We start from the raw sequence: 17121 nt of genomic DNA, 5'->3' as shown, positions 1-17121 counted from the left end.
TCCAGATGTCCTTACAAATAGGTTAGGAGTTACTGATGTAATTAAATACAAGATTGAATTAACTGACCCAACTCCAGTGAGATCTCCTCCATACCGTCTATCTCCACCTAAAATGAAAGCATTAAGGGAAATTGTTGACCAAATGCTAGAGGAAGGTGTTATCAGAAAATCCACCTCCCCTTATTCTTCACCTATTTTCTTAGTTCCCAAAGCTCAAGGGGGATTTCGAGCTGTCGTTGATTACAGAGCTGTCAACCAGAAAATAAGCATTCAGTCCATCCCTCTCCCTGACATCCATTCATGCTTCGCATGGTTTGTTAATGCTAAGGTCTATTCCTCCTTCGATTTAAATCAAGCCTATTTCCAAGTTCCTTTAGAGGAAGAATCTAAGAAGATTACTGCCTTCGCCACTGACTGGAACCTCTATGAATTCAATCGCCTGCCATTTGGCGTCTCCAGTGGCGCAGCTGTTTTGACAAGGCTGTTAGACAACATTTTTAGTGACATTAAATTTAAATACATCTACCATTTTCTTGACGATCTTGTTATATATAGCGAATCATTTGAGGATCATTTGATACACCTCAAGGAAGTATTGACCAGACTCCGCAAGGCTGGATTAACTGTTAAACCCTCTAAGGTCAAATTTGCATCTTCTGAAATTCCCTTCTTAGGTCATATTATTTCTGGTAATGGAGTCACTATTGATCAGAGTAGGACTCTTGCTATTCAGCAATTTCCACCACCTAAAGATGTCAAAGGCGTTGCCCGATTCATTGGCATGGTAAACTTTTTCAGGAAATTTGTTCCTAAGTTTGCAGAGAGAGCTGCTGCATTAAATTCACTAAGAAAGAAAAATGTAAAATTTCAATGGGGTGTACCCCAGCAGGAAGCCTTTGATGATCTGAAACTAGCATTATGTAATGCTCCTGTTTTAGCTATGCCAGACTTCAATAAAGAATTCATTTTACAAACTGATGCTTCTCACAATGCTATTGCTGCTGTACTACTGCAAGATAGTGAACTTGGTAGACGTGCCATTAGTTATGCATCAAGAACTCTTTCTGATACTGAATGTAAATTTTCTGTTTATGAACTTGAGGCACTTGCTGTTCTATTTGGACTTGAAAAGTTTAGGCTTTACCTTGAACATGTTCCTTTCATTCTGGAAACTGACAATCAAGCTCTTAGTTGGGTACTAAGTAAACCTAGGAAAACTGGTCGCATTGCTAGATGGGCTGTAAGAATTTTAGCATTTAAATTTCAAGCCAGACATATTAAAGGCACTGACAATGTAATTGCAGATGGTCTTAGCAGAATGTTCTCCTCTAAAAATGTAAATCATAATCTAGGATCCTCCTCTGAGAATATCACTAAACTAACTAATCCTGTCAATCTGCCTCCTACAGTTAGCCTAAAGTTAGGATCATCCTTAAATAATTCAACCAATGCCATATTAACTGAATGCCCATTCCTTTTTAAGGACATTGCTAAGACTCAACTAGAAGACCAGGAATTAAAAATCCTCATTGATAGGATTAATAATGGTGAAGTCATCAAACCTTATGTGCTTAAAGATCAGGTCTTGTGTTGTAAGGCTAGAGCTGATAACAAGTTCAAAATTGTAGTCCCTGCTATTTTAGTACCTGCATTATTTAAGTACTACCATGAATCTGTTTTTGGCGCTCATTCTGGAGTTTTTAAAACTAGAGAAAGGATCAGAAAACATTTCATTTGGAAAGGAATGGATAGTGAAATTAGAGAAAGGATTAAGAATTGTAAAATTTGTTCCATTAGCAAACCTTCCCTGAATAAACACATTGGCCTCTTGTCATCATCTCAAGCTCAACGACCTATGGAAAAGTTGTTTATCGATTATGTGGGACCATTCCCCCGTAGTTCATGCGGTTCCAGATTTGCACTTGTATGTGTTGACGGATTTACCCGTTTTACCTGGATTTTCGCTACTCGGGTTGCTAACTCCCAAACTACAATTACCTGTCTCCAACAAATTTTTTCTTCCTTTGGAACCTGTAAGTTTTTAGTTTCTGACAATGCCCAATGTTTCAAAAGTCAGTTATTTCGCAAATTCTGTTTTGACTTATCTATTGCTCACATTACTACCATTCCATATTATCCTAATGCTTCATTTTCTGAACGTGTCAATCGAAACCTTAAAGCGGCCTTGATTGCATATCATCATTCTGACCAAGCTAAATGGGATACTTCCTTACATTGGCTGGCCTTTGCTTTCAATTCTGCTATACATGAATCCCACAAGAAGACCCCCTTTTCATTAATGTTTACCTTTCCTCCTAATACCCCTCTTACCAATTTGTGGTCCATCAATGATCTTCTTCCTGAAAAGATTGATGCTGGTGAGATCCGCAAGGTGTGGAAGCAAGCTAAGAAAGCATTAAAGGTTTCATATGACAAAGTTGAAAAACAGTATAATAAAGGACGAAGAGCCACCAAGCTCTCTGTCGGCGATAAAGTCTATGTTAAAACATACTACCAAAGTTCTGCTACTAATAATTTTTCTGCTAAGCTATCACCTCGTTACAGAGGACCCTGTACCATTTTGGAGTTTCTCTCTCCTGTATCTGTTTTGGTCAAGGACGATGAGAACAATCGAATTAGCAGATTTCACCTTTCTCAAATTAAAAATGCATGATTGTAAATGTTAACTGTGGTGTATCTATCTAATTGTTGTAACTGTATTTATTTCTATCATCATTTATGGGTATATTGTAAATTCTAAACTCCTTACTTGCTTAAGTATTTTACTTATTTGTTATCCTGGCTGGTGCATTCTATTAATGCTATTTGTTTGGTTTTCATGTTCTGCCTTGGGTTTCCCATCCACTAACACATTGCATGGAGGTTGAATGATGTTTTGTTGGAGCAACATTGATTTAATTCTTATGGAGATGGTCTGGTGGACATCACATTGCTTTAAGGGTTTGATATTAAATTTGTTCCCTCCTGGACTGGGAATTCAACAACCATGTAAGTCTGTAGTCTTAAATTTTAATTTATTATTGGTATTAATGTTATATTTGTTTTTTTTGGTTCTCCTTGTTCTCTTAACCTTGTTTAGGTATTTTTCTAATTGAAACACTATGTGGATCTAACCAATGTTATCCCTCTATTTTACCAGCTTGATCTGTATATCACCTATGCAGTCCTGTGAACTTCTTGGAAATATCCCTTTGTTGAAGTATATCATAGTGTTTTATCTTGTCCTAATCTTACATTATGTTTCCCTAGCAGCTGCCTGAATTATGTCGAGATGCTGTTACCTATTTAATTATTTATCATGCCATTTATTTCAGTATTTAGATCCCTGCTTATCTTGGGTTTTGGTAAATTATATTCCTTTTCTCTCCTTGTAAATGCTGTCCTTGAATCATAATACCTTATGTAAAATACTCCATTTACAGTGTCCTACAAGTTACGCCTTGTGTTATGAAGTTGTGATTTGAACCTACCCTTACCTTCAGCATCCATACGTTGGTTAATCTTGGTTTTAAACCTGTTAAGAGAATGTATTGTGGATTATTACTCCTTTTAACTGTGAATGGTTCAGTGTCATGTAGGTAAAGTACCTGCTACATTAGTTGCATGTATTGGTGTGTAATCTTGCAGTAACCTGAAATTAACCTTGTAAACTATTTCCTGAATTATTATCATCATTTTGGGTCTGGTTCTAGTGGTAAATTTGTTCCTGCCTGTCTGCAATTTTTTGTTGTGGTTTTTTCCCTTGGCCTGTTATCCTAAATTTTAATTTTAAACATTTATTATTGTTATCTATTACTGGTAGTTTGTGGTAATGTTATGGGTGATAGTCCCAGCCTTATTTAGTGTTGTTCTTGCCTGAACATGGTCATGTGTTATAACAATCTTTGAAAATTTTTCCTGTAGCCCTTGTCTTGGTGGGAAGTAAATTCTATTGCTTATGGTGTCCTAAATTTTCTCCTCCTTATGTTCTGGTGCTCCTTAAGAGTACTACCTACCTAGTTTTCTGTTCTGGCCTCATATCCTGAGATCTAACCAATTCGTGTTGGGTTATTTTCATTTAATTTAACACCATGGTACGAGGTATGTTTCTTGAACAAGTTTAATTTTATCTGGTGTGTACCTTGGCGGTGGGGAGGATTCGGTTCATGTTAGTATTGTCGGTTAGGGGATCTTCATTACCGACTCTGATATTTTTGCTTGTCTTGCTATTTGTCATCGTTTACCCATGTCATGGCTGGTATATTTTATTTAACCTTGATGCCTAGTATTAGGTAAGGTTGTTACGGACGGTATGGGACGTCTCGTATGTGAGTTTATTCACCTTATTTTTAGTTCAAGGTTTCCCCTGTGTCCCTCTTAGGGAATCTGTCGTTCTTGGGTATGCATCGACCCCTGACTTACTTCGAATTCGGTATGTTTCGGTATGGAACATTATGTTCTTTCTTCATTTGTATCGGGTCACCTGGTTTCTTATGTAGTCACTTGGTTCTTTCATTCAGTTAGAACATCAACCCACCCATTGCCTTCATTCTCTATCTGTACCCTTGTATTATACCCTTCGCTGGTTCTGCTTGTCCTGTCTCTCCGTGGGTTAATAGTTACTGTATTCCTTAACCCTGACCTGCCTGTGGTATCTTATTCAGGTAATAGGTTGTTGTTCATCATTATTCCTTGGATTGGTGATAGTTGTCGTAGATTTCGTGTGGATTAACCTTTGAGCTCTCTTGTACACCTATGGAATTCCAAATATCCCCACATAATCTCCTTCTGTTTTCCTTCCTGGACATAATCGGATGCACATTGCTTACCTGTGGATTTTAGATTGCTTTCTTCCTCATTTCTTCAAACCATTTACCGTTTTGAATTTTTTTTCTTCTCGCACACCTTCTAAACTCCATTTGTACATACCAGTTACAATTATCTGTAAAAATATGCCATGGTAATGTGGTTTCTTGATAACCATGCCAATAGGTAAGAATTATCTCATGATCTAATCATCTCATTTACCCTGCGATACTAATTTCTCTCTGTGAAACTCGTGTTTGCTTGTTATTGTCTCTTGGATATTATACCAGTAAAATTTAATCAATTTTGGCATCCTGGTATTATTGCTTGTGGTATATCGTTGGGGTTTTTGTCCTACCTTGCGATCTGGCATGTTCCAATGAAGGTTATAACTGATATTTTTGGAAAACTACTACTGCTGGTCATCATTTCTGGGTTACATGAGGTTACCTAACATATGTTATCTGGTGATATTCTTCAAATTTTCCATTTTGTTAATTCTTGATGTACTACTTACTTCTTGATTACCCTAACCCTTATTAGGATTGTCCCAAACCTAGGGTTTTTCTTGTGTGTTCTTATGTGTGATTGGAGTTTTGGTGGTTTCCTTACCCTAGTTGATATTGAATGTATTAAGGGAATTGTGCTGAGGGTTCGATGCCCTTTTAAACAATGGTGCAACGTCTCTTCTGATTGTTTTGGTTTCGGGGGTAAGGCATGGTAGACATGTAGGCTAGATATGCTTTAGGTATGTTATATGTGGGATGGTGCGGTTGCCATTTCTGATCTGTTTGGGGTTCTTGGGGTAAGCGTCGTGTTCATGATGTGAATTTGAATCTTGTTTTTTTTTTTTTTTTAATTGGCTTTTATGGTGGGAATTTTGTAGTTCTCTTAAAATTACATGCCTTGTTGAGGGTCTAACTGTCATGTCAGGTTGTTTGGTACGTGTGCATGCCTCTTTCTGTCATCGCCCATGTTTTCGTGTCCTATTTCCTCCTCGCATATTCCATTATTTTTATGGAGTGTGCCTTGGTTTGGTTCCCTTATTCGGGTGTGGGCTGTCTGTCCTGCCTCATCCGTTTATGACTCGGTGAGATCCATACAGTGTGCTCTTGCATGTAAGGTATTCCCAGATTGGTTGCGTTGTGCATTTGATGTTGCGAAGACACAGACATTTGGGTTGTTGAGTAATAATTAAAGACTTTGGGGCAATTGTTGGCCTTGTTATATGCCAGCCAAACCTACTCCATGTTGTTATGTAATTCATTTAAAATGTTACATATTAGGGTCACCCTTGGTGAATAATACTATTGAATGCAACCTTCTAAGGGGAATGTACTAATCATTCACTAACCCTTATGTATGTTAACCTCGGGGAATATAGTTGTACCTTTAATTTTGAGACTGTTTGCTCCAAGGAGATGAAGTTAATGTGGATTAGTATTTCCTTGTGTCACTTAATAGGGCTTATTATTATGATGTGGTGTCACATGAGTTATTTTTGTTTTCATCCCTTGGAGAATTTCATTTAAATAACACAGTCTCGGGTGGAGGTTTTTATTCAATGTAAGCATTTAAGTCTACTAAATGTAACCTTGCTTGTAGCCTGAAAGATAAAGTTTTCTTTCCTCGGTGGTCATATTAGCATTATGAAAATCTATTACTTGCCACTTCTAAATTACTCTTGCAAAAATTTTGTAACATGATACCTTCAGTTATGGCATATGACATTTCAATATTACTGCGTTTTAGTCGCATTATGGTTGTTCTGGTGGTGCTGTGGCCTTCCCCTCTTGTTTCAGAGCTGGTCTGGAGCTCTACGTTCGTGATATTCAAAAACCAGGACCATGGTACATCATACCCCTGATTTGGTGGAAGTCTACATCTCCCTCGGTTCTCCAAATGTATTGCTATCCACGTTTAAAAAAAAAAAAAGAAGGCCACATTGTGAAATCTCGAAAGCCTTTGGACTCTAGTATTCGTAAACGTATACTGGTGCCTGTGTATCCATGATCGCTACTCATGTTATATTAATTTTATTATTATTGGTTCATTTTCTACCCCCTGGGGGGGGGTTTGGGGGGGGGGAGAGTTGTAAGGTTAATACTTTAAGTTTAATCTCCTTCAAACATGTCCTCCTTAAATTGTTAGCAGAGGTATACATATCTTTGTCTGTGTACCTCTGTATCACGCTGCTCTCATTGTGGCTATTTTCCTCCTTCCCCCTCCACTCGCTCCCTATTACTAGCGATAACGGCGGGGCCTTGATTAGTGTTGTGGAAGCCATTTTGCATTTTGTTTCCTGTCCTTGTACGGGACGGACGTGCCCTGTGAGGGTTTATATTAATCCAGGGTTTTCCCTGGATTTTTCCCCCTTTTGGGGTGTAATTTTGGTAGGTTCTGACCTTTTTTGACTATTCTTATTTTATTTACGTAAATTCAACTTGCGTTATATTTTTCTGTTCTGATTCTCCTTCGGAGCCGTCATTCTCGCTAGTCCATAACTGACCCCTTTTCAAAAACTCATTTTCTTCTGGTTCTCGGTTTTATTTTTCAGTGGTCAGCTATGCTAATTTAACCTTCCCATTATGCAAGGTATCAAAGTTGTTCTATTGAATGAATGTAATTCTGTATAGGGTTATACCCATTTCAAACTTGGCAAGCTAAATATGCCTAACAGATCTATGAGCTTAAACCTTTATCACCAACCACCCTGGGTGGTAAATTGTTATTTCTTAACGGAGCTGAGAAAAATGAATTCCAATCCCTTCAACGGTGTTTGGTTTCTCGTTGACCGTCTAATTTTAATTTTAGTTCACGGTTGCCTTGGTGACTTTTATTGTGATTGAGATGGATTGACATTGTTCGATTGAATGAGTTGACTAATGTTTTTGCTGGAAACTGACACGGGTACGTTTACTGTTGGTTCTTGTGAACTTGACTTGCAATTTTGGGGAATTATTATTATTGATTTCTTTATTTCTCCCCGGTAACTGATTTCTTAGTGAGATCCGTGCGATCTCTATTGTGATTTGGGTACGTGAAGTGTTGAATTTGGGAGTAACTTCTCCGTTTCCTGTAAGGCTCTGGTTGAGTCGGTGTGGAATTTTATTGCAATTACTCCTCTGCGCTTGTGATGCCGTTCTGATTATGGGCATATGATCTAACCTATGAAATATTATATCGAGCAGTTATTTCTGCTCCCACCGATACGTTCCTGAAGTATTGGTAAATATATTACCGTGTTTCCCATTTCTGGTCTCCACTGGCCCTGTGGTGTCACACATTGGATTTATTTCTTAAAACTGTATTCTGCTATTTCTCGAGTTAACCATTTTTATTGTGCCCGTGCTGTACCTCTGGTTTGTGAGGTTTTTCATGTTTCGCGTTTTGGGGCTTTTCCTGTTTTCTGTGTCCTGTTAATTTATGCAGGTATTTCCAGATTAACATCGTGGTAAGGATAGAATTCATTTCTCTCCTTGTGATTGTGAATTCATGTAAATTATTTTTAGCTGCACCCTTTGAATCTTTAATTTCGCAAACCTCTTGATTAATCTTCGTTTAGTTCAACCTGGTGTAGTATTTCATTTTGTGTTTAAATTAAATTTCTATATTCCTAAAACCTCGGCTTATCCTTTCGTGTTTATGAAAGTGCACTAATTGTTAGATTACCATGATACTGTAACACTATTGGTCACGGTTGCAATGATCCAAAAGCACCTTCTACATACTATCCTCGAGGTAAGTTGTTTGTTTTTTTATAAAAACTGGCATTTACTTATTGCTTTCGCTGTTTCTATGTGGTGACTCTGTGTGATAAGTTACTTGGATTTTCTGGGTGCATTATCTTCGGTAATTTCTGTACACCGGAATACTTACTGCCTTTGAACTGTCACTTGACAAACGCCTACTACATCACTGTGTCTCGAGACTTACCAGATACCTTGGTACCAAAGGATTATTAACTAGTGAGTCGTTCTGAGCTACTAGTGTTATGTTTGGTGTCCTAGCTCCTTAGTGTGCTAAAAGTGTTTTCATATCGATGTACCAAACTCTCTCTAGTTTATGTACTGACCTAACCCGTCCATCACTGCGTGTCTATAGTCAGGCTTAGTGTAGCAGTGCTACGGATACTGTCTGAGTTCTAATAGGACCTCACCGTGTACTTGTAATCAACCTAACTGTAACTGAGTATATCTCTTGGAATTTTAACTAATTATCGTGACATCTCTAAGTGTAACCCAAACCTAACCTTTAAATAATTGCATCGTCACCGTTCTTATTATCGCACGTCACAGTGTCATTGTATGTTGGCAAATGCTGGGGCTGTACCTTAATTAAGGCCACGGCCGCTTCCTTCCAACTCCTAGGCCTTTCCTATCCCATCGTCGCCATAAGACCTATCTGTGTCGGTGCGACGTAAAGCCCATAGCATTGTATGTTAAGTGTCTCCCCGCACGTTACAGTGTATTTTAAGTGTGTCTCCTGCACGTTACAAGATATTCAAGAAGAGAATAAACAGCAACAGAGAAAATAAATGAAATGTTAGAGGGCATTCGACCAGTGCAGGTTAATGTAAATAAAAAATGTGTGTGAATAAATTAATTCCATCCCCTGGTCTAAGGAGTTTGGACAGCCAAAGTAGGGGACTGCCTGTAGGGGTGAAGTACAGTGGGGACTTTGAGGGCCCTGGGACCGCTACGGTAGCTGTGAAGGCCCTTCAGGAACTCTGAAAAGTGGTGGTAAAAGGGGCTCTGGTTAAGACGCAGCAGGTCGTTATGCTACTCAGGTTCCAAAATGGGTAAAGAAAAGAAAAAGTAAATAAATGCAATGTAAATTTTAATCTTATACCAGTTGTACAGTATCATTTGAAGTAATCCCACATACTGTATATCAGATGACTATATTTGTAAGTAGTACAGGAGATATTATAAGTAGAATTTTGTAAACAATGTAAATTTATTAAGGATGAGCTGTGTGTTTAATAGAAAAAATTGTTTGCGTAAATTATATAATATTGTATTATAGGAAAATTTTATTCTCATGTTAATTTAATATTTAGTGCTTGACAATAGTGTATTTTAGTGTACCATTTGCCACCGAGGTAAACACCTCATTTGCAAATAAAGAGATTTTGATTTTGATTTGATTTTGAATAGTTTTTTTTCTTTCCTTTTTGTCATAATTTCTCTGTCCTTTTTGTGCATCCTTTTCATCCATTTCGTAGTTCAGCTACTGTTCTGTATTGAAAGGTTTAAGTTGGTATATTCTATAACTTGTTACTTTAATTTACTTTTATTAGTAAGTTAACTTATATAAGAACATAAGCTTTTGATCAAAGTCCCCCCCCCTCCCCCCTCTTTTAGTGCTGACAATGTTTTATGAATCCAAGTGAGAAATTTAAATGTATCATAATAAATCTTAAAAGATCTTCTGAAACTGCAGATGTACACTCCATCACTGCTGACTCTCCACTGACAGTGTCCTCATCCCCACAGTTCTTCACAGAACGCTACATAACATGCTTGCAGCAGTAAAATATTTCATTGCTAGTTGCTTTGACTTTGGGCTACATCACATCTTTTGCTGCTATATGACTGTGATAAGCCTGCTTCTTTCATGTTTGTGTTTTTTATTTTACACTTGGAAGCATTGAAATATGCTGTTTGAAACAGAACTCTCTTAATGCTTTATGTAGCCCCTGTGATCTGAGCAAAACCAGAGTAGAGAATTTGATTCCATTATTTTAAGTTATTTTAATCTGTCTGTAAACAAACTCTATGCTGAGAACAAAATAATTATTTTAAACAGTTGTAACACTTCTAATTGGTTCAAACATCTTTTAAGATTTGATTGATATGATTGTACATATGAAAACAGTTAATACAATTTAGTGCTCATGCCTATGGCAGCTTCCTTCCAAATTCTGTGTGAAATGGCCCCAATTCCATCCCTGGCAGTATATCTTCTGATATGGCTAGAAAATGTTTCGCATTTTGTTGTTTGTTCTCATTCTCATTCTTTCTCCGACAAAAGGATTGAGCAAGAATAGTAACACCATTCTCAGTACAGCCTTTGGTTATAACAATCCTCTACTGGTAGAAATCTTCCTTAAACATTAGTGAAATTCTGAAAGTAACTGTAATACTAGAAATGAATAAATTAACGTGCTCATTTGTTTGTGACTGTATTTGTAGATGTGTGTTATGAGCATACCTAATATATCTTATTTTCCACAGGAAAATTTTGAACATGTATCAGAAGTGATAGCTGTGAAAGAAGAAGTTAAATTAGAGTTAACGGAGCCAGGGTCATCGCAGGAAAACTCTCTAGAGGTAATGTACATAATTTCATAATCCATCGTCAGGTAATGGAAATGGTTAGAAAATTGCTCAACAGATACCAGGGTTTGATCCTTCATTTCAGTGTACATGATTGATAGTCCTACAGAAACTATATTTTATTATGAGGTTGACTGTTGACTTACCTAATTTTTACTTTTCCTTCAAGTTGTTCCACAATTTTGCATTTTGAATTGTGCAGCTGTTAGGATTATTCCAAAGACCTGTACTTTATATCACTTGGGAGCTGGTATCATTCCTACTTTTACTTTTGAATTTGTAAATAGTTTCGAACACAAAGTAGCTATTACATTTGTCTTCTTGTTACTGTTACAGGATATTTTATTAATTGTTTCCAAATGATTCACCTTTGTTATCTTATTGATTATATTACTTATTGATTTCTAGATAATACAGTAATTTGTGATGCATGTTGCAGGTAATATGCTTGTTTACTGTGAGCATTCGCTTATATACAACACACATTGTAGCTGTCTCGTGGCAAGTAAAAAATATTCTTATACTTCCTAATATGGTTTGTGGTGTTACTTGTCCATTGTGACATATAATATTACTTATACATGCAATGGAAGAAATAAGCCATTCAAGAGTTATCTTGCCTTTCTCTTCCATACTTCGTAAGGGATAGTGTTTGTGAATAGGTCTTGTAAGTTCACTGTTACTCACCTAAACATTCGTTTACATGAATGAATTTGTCATTACCAGGATACGTATTTGATCACTGTCATCGTCCACTTCATAGTATACATGCCATCTTCTTTCAGTATGACTATGTTGCTATGGGGTATTTCATTGCCCATTTATTGAGATATTCGTGTCACCACCTCTTCCACGAGTTCTGGGTTAGCTACTGAAAATATAGCCTTGTGGACAAGGTTGTAATGAGAGAGGAAGTATAATCATAATCAGTGTGTGTAGTAATAGGCTCTCCTATAAGGAAATGGGATGTAGTTACTTAAGAAGTGTCAAAAGGGTTATCATTTAGCTTTCGTGAGAGGATGTGTTGTAAGAAAGGTTCATTCTTTGTTGGTGAAGCGATAAGAAACCGTCACTCATCTGAGTTATTATATCAGACTCTTGATAGCTGCTTCCCAGATTCCACCAAAGTGTGGTGCTGTAGAAGGGATGAAATGTCACGTCATTCCCATGCCTGCAGTTGTATGAAAAGTTGGTTTTCTGGGGGTTGTTTTGCCATAAGGCCTTGATTTTTGTAGCTGCTCAGAAGAAGTTTGTGCAGTTATTGCTGTAAATGTTCAGGGGTTGACCTCTATGAGAAATAAGTCGATAAAGTGCTTAGAGAAATGTTGTGGTGAGATCAGGTATCATGTCTATGTAGACAGTCTTGGTAGCTAGGCATTCTGGTCTTGTTCGATTTCACACGACGTTTTATTAGAATTGGGCCAGAATAGTCTATGCTAGTTTAATGGAATTGGTATGTTGGGGCTACAGGCACCTTTTGTGTATTTCACATGAATTGTTCTGAGGTATCTGCATTCAACTTAGAACACTTGAGACGTGTATGAGTGTGGCTCCTTTCTGTGTTGGAATTACTTATGGATCCTCCCGCTTTCTCCCACTCACCACACTAAAACTTCACACACACTACTGGACCTAATAGTAACGAACAACCCTGACAGAGTATTACATTACGGCCAGACATCTCCTCCTGGACTGTCAGCCCATGACATTATCTTTATGTGTTATGCACTGCAATGTCCCATACATAAACCTAAGTACATAACTTACAGAGACTATAGCCGTGTTGACAATGAAAAATTATTGGAAGACCCATTTTCGATCCCGTGGCAGAAGTCAACTCGTGAAATCATCATTGGCGACATGGTCACCACTTTCAATAACATGATACTACAATTTTTTGACAAACACGCCCCTCTACGAACATCACGCATCTGTAGAAGACTCTCCCCGTAGCTAAATGATGATATTAGAGCAATGATGGCTAAGCAGGATGCAGCTCATAGGAAATACAAACTTTACCCGACAGAGGAAAACTTTATCTATTGCAAACGAATACATAATAAAATGACTCTGACAGTAAGAAACGCTCGACTACGGTATGCCCATGACCTTATAAAACCTGACATAAGACCCATTACCTTAACGATGTCAATCCAAAAATTTGGACTAAATAAACTGGACAAGGTAGACGATTTGGAAATTTCTCGTGATGAATTGAATAATCGCTTTGTATCTCATGTTCAATTAAACGAAGAAGCAAAAGAAAATCTTTTGCGGGCAATTTACAACACGCCACCCGTAGGCAAGTGAAAGCGGCTATCTTGCAAATTAAAACCGAATCCATAGGGGTGGAAAATATATACATTATAAAGCTAAAGAAAATTATCGATGCTATTATTCCAGTATTGACATTCATATACAACTCTCCTTTCAAAACATTGTATTTCCAAATGTCTGGAAAATGGCCCTGGTACAGCCCTTCCCAAAAACAAAATATTCTAGACTAAACAGTGACTACAAACCTATTAATATACTGTCTATAATAGCCAGGGGACTCAAACACATTGTGTATAATCAAATTGCGAACTATCTCAATGACCACGACATACTAGACCCACACCAGTCAGGTTTTCGACGAAATCATAGTATGTGTACTACCTTACTAAGCGTGACTGACGATATAAGACAGGCTATTGATGAGCAAAAACGGACAATTCTAGTATTATTGGACTTCAGCAAACCATTGCCTCTCTAGGCACAACCTACATTTAACAAGACCTTATCAATTGATTTTTAAGTTTACACAGGGGTATCGAGTACCCTTTCTGCCGGGCCTTTGTGAAAAATAATATTTTCAATTACTGGCCCAAAAATCAAAATTATGGAGGCAGAAACATGCGCTCCCTGAAATCAAAGATTAAAACCCTACTTGGGCTAGTGGCCCGACGATGCAGAGGCTTGTCCCACACTACTGAGGTGACTAGATGGAGGACATTTAAGTTACAAGGCTACAGATAGAATATGGTTACAAAAACATAGTCACCTCAAAACAAGTTGATAGGGAACTCGAGAGGGTATCACACTCTCTATTCCCAAATTTCAGTTAAGTACACTTGATTTACTTGAACGTTTACATGGGAAGAAAGAGAAGTTTACATTTTAGAAAATGGACTGTTACATAGTTAAAGATTGGAACCTTCCCCTCGAGTCAGCTTGTGGAGATAACTACTGAGATAGAAAATTGGTGGCCGTTACCTTATCTGATGTTCTGCCTGCCAATGGATGAGGCCCCCTTCCCCTCTCTTAGCACACACACTCAATAGCATGACGATCAGTAAGACAAGTTAACTCCAAAAAGCGTCAGCTTTTATTCCCGAGAGGAAGGTTCTAGATGACTCTGGGCTAAGATCAGACACACCCCCTCATTTTTATTGGACAATCGAAAAGTTAAAAGAAGCCTATGATTGGTAGAAAAATAAATACACAACATTTTTATTGGCCAGAGTCCAAAGCTGGCGGGATGAGTAAGAAGTGTTGAAAACCTGGAAGTATCAAAAACAAAGGAGATCCGTTCAGTTCAGAAAACCTATAAACACAACATTTCTTTAAAATTCTTGTTGTTCCTCTTTACACCAGAGTTCATAACATCAGTTTTTTAATAGAGACGTCTATGGGGAGAAGTCCAAACTTCTTGAAATAGCTTTTGCCAACTGTGATACACAAAAAAACCAAGTGAAATCCAGTCAGTTTAAGAAATCTAAAAATAACACATTACTCTAACACTTTAGTAGTAACATCTGTTGACCAACATGCCAACTTCCTGCACTAGTTGTTTCAATTTTTATGTGGTAGATAGCGTTTTTCAAGGCACTTCATTTAAATGCATAGGGTTGAGGTGTACCTCCCGGTACAGACGCCCTCCCCCAGTAGTCTTTCCCTGGGTGACACTGTAGAAATTTGCAAAAAAAATATTATGTTGGAATTTCATGGATGGAAAACTTCTTGCTGAATGTTCAGTTTAGAAAAAAAATTTGAAAACGAGTCTTGAAATCTTCCTGAAGTTTTCAAAGTCCGTGATGCCTAGTTCAAGTTTGATGGCAATAGCGACTGACACTGCCTATACCCGGGTGGTATCCCCCAGGACCCCCCATGTACCCTCAGACATGCCTCTCCCACTACCTTGAGAGGGTTAGCCGTGGTGGTGCCCACCACAGACAAGATATAGTAATGCTGCTCCAAGATGGGTAGGTTGTTGAGTTATCGCACCTCAGTCCTTGCCGGAAAGGATGGAGCTTCAGCGTACTGTTCAGAAGGAGACTGGACCAGAGTGGAGTGGTCCCTTACCTTACACCGGCATCGCTCGCCAGATGTTGCAACATGGCTGCCATTGGCTTAGAGGGCACTGAAGCAGTACTTTGTTCGATGACAGAGATTGTTTGTTGGAGATTGAGGGTCTTTATTATTTTGCAGGTTTTTATGAGGCGGACGGCGTAGCGGATGAGTGTGTGTCTGTTTACCGGGGTTTGGAGACTGGGGCTAGGTTATGGCCACTAGGCCATGGACAAACAGAAACGCTTATTGGAGGGGAAGGTTGTATAAATCTAATTACAATACATGATATGAATTTCTTACGATCGGGGCAGAAGGCCTCCATATTTCAAAATAAGTTACCTAATTAATTTTATGATTTAAGATCATTACTGTAAGGAATATAACCTTTGCTTTCTGCCAAGATTTAGTGGCCTATGTACTAAAATAAGGAATTTTTTACTGGTTTCACCTGAGAAAGGTGAACCCTAAATATCCTCTCATTGGCTGGGTTGCTGACCAATAAGGTGACAGCGGGTTAAGAAATCCAAAACAATACATGGCCCACGAAGTCTGGGAGCAAGCTTGCCACAAGTACAATTTTTTTTTTACCATAACCTGTTCTCCAACTTTTAAATTGGTAGGCCTCTGTCCACGATCATATTCCTCTCTGACTTTTTCATTGGAAGCTTTAAAGTTACTCTTAGCCTTCTTCCATAGATCTCTAATATAATCGGGATCTATTGGCACTGGCAACATGTCATTAAGTGACCATATATTAGACAGCGGCATGTGGGAACAAATTTAAACATGAGGGTGATTATTACCTTAAACTAAGCTGGTCGCCTCATGTGCTCAGTAATATACTCTCCATAATGCAATATTCGTTGCTACTTCCTCAGTGTTCATAAATATGAGCTATCATCCCATTCTATCACTTAACAAGGCTAGACTATTTCCATTGAGCACTATCTGCCTTCTTAAATAGAGCATCCTGTGGCATTAAAGCCTATTATTAACATTCGGTCATTAAATCCACGTTCATTACTTTTAACATAACTTACTTTTATATCATAAGTTAAGTTCCTAATGTACATGAATAACATTTGGGTGACAGTTGATACTTCATTGATGAAATGATGCAAGATGAGGTGTCATTATATAAAAAATTCACAAAGGAATGCATCGTATCCATCCCAGTTAGTCTTTTAGGTTCTAAGTTAAACAAATTGGTCTGTAATTTTTAACACTTGATTGTTAGTGCACTACACTGTTAGTGGCATTCAAATAATTGAAGACTTACATTATCAACACATTTCAACTGATAGAAGTGCACTCATGTTTATAAAACAGAACACCTTTACAGACTAGAGATAGGAAATTCATATTCACATGACATGTTCATTAGTATCTTCTGCAGAAATGATTAGCATTTCAGTCACCCAGGTATGGCATGTGCCCTGTTGCTTAGTAGGCACTTTGTCCTCGAGGGGCACTGATAACTTGTTCCACGTGTGAGGGCATCAACGCCTACAAGGCGCAAATGGCATCCTGGGGTATAGCCATCACCTGGTCCCACAGTTCATCTTTGGTGGTTGGCAGCGCCGCACCCGCCCTTTCACCATATCCCACACATTTTCGATTAGCGACAAGTCCGATGATCAGG

The sequence above is a fragment of the Anabrus simplex genome, chromosome X (genome assembly GCF_040414725.1).
Source record: "Anabrus simplex isolate iqAnaSimp1 chromosome X, ASM4041472v1, whole genome shotgun sequence".
In the NCBI taxonomy this organism is placed as follows: domain Eukaryota; kingdom Metazoa; phylum Arthropoda; class Insecta; order Orthoptera; family Tettigoniidae; genus Anabrus; species Anabrus simplex.
This window is presented reverse-complemented; position numbering follows the sequence as displayed.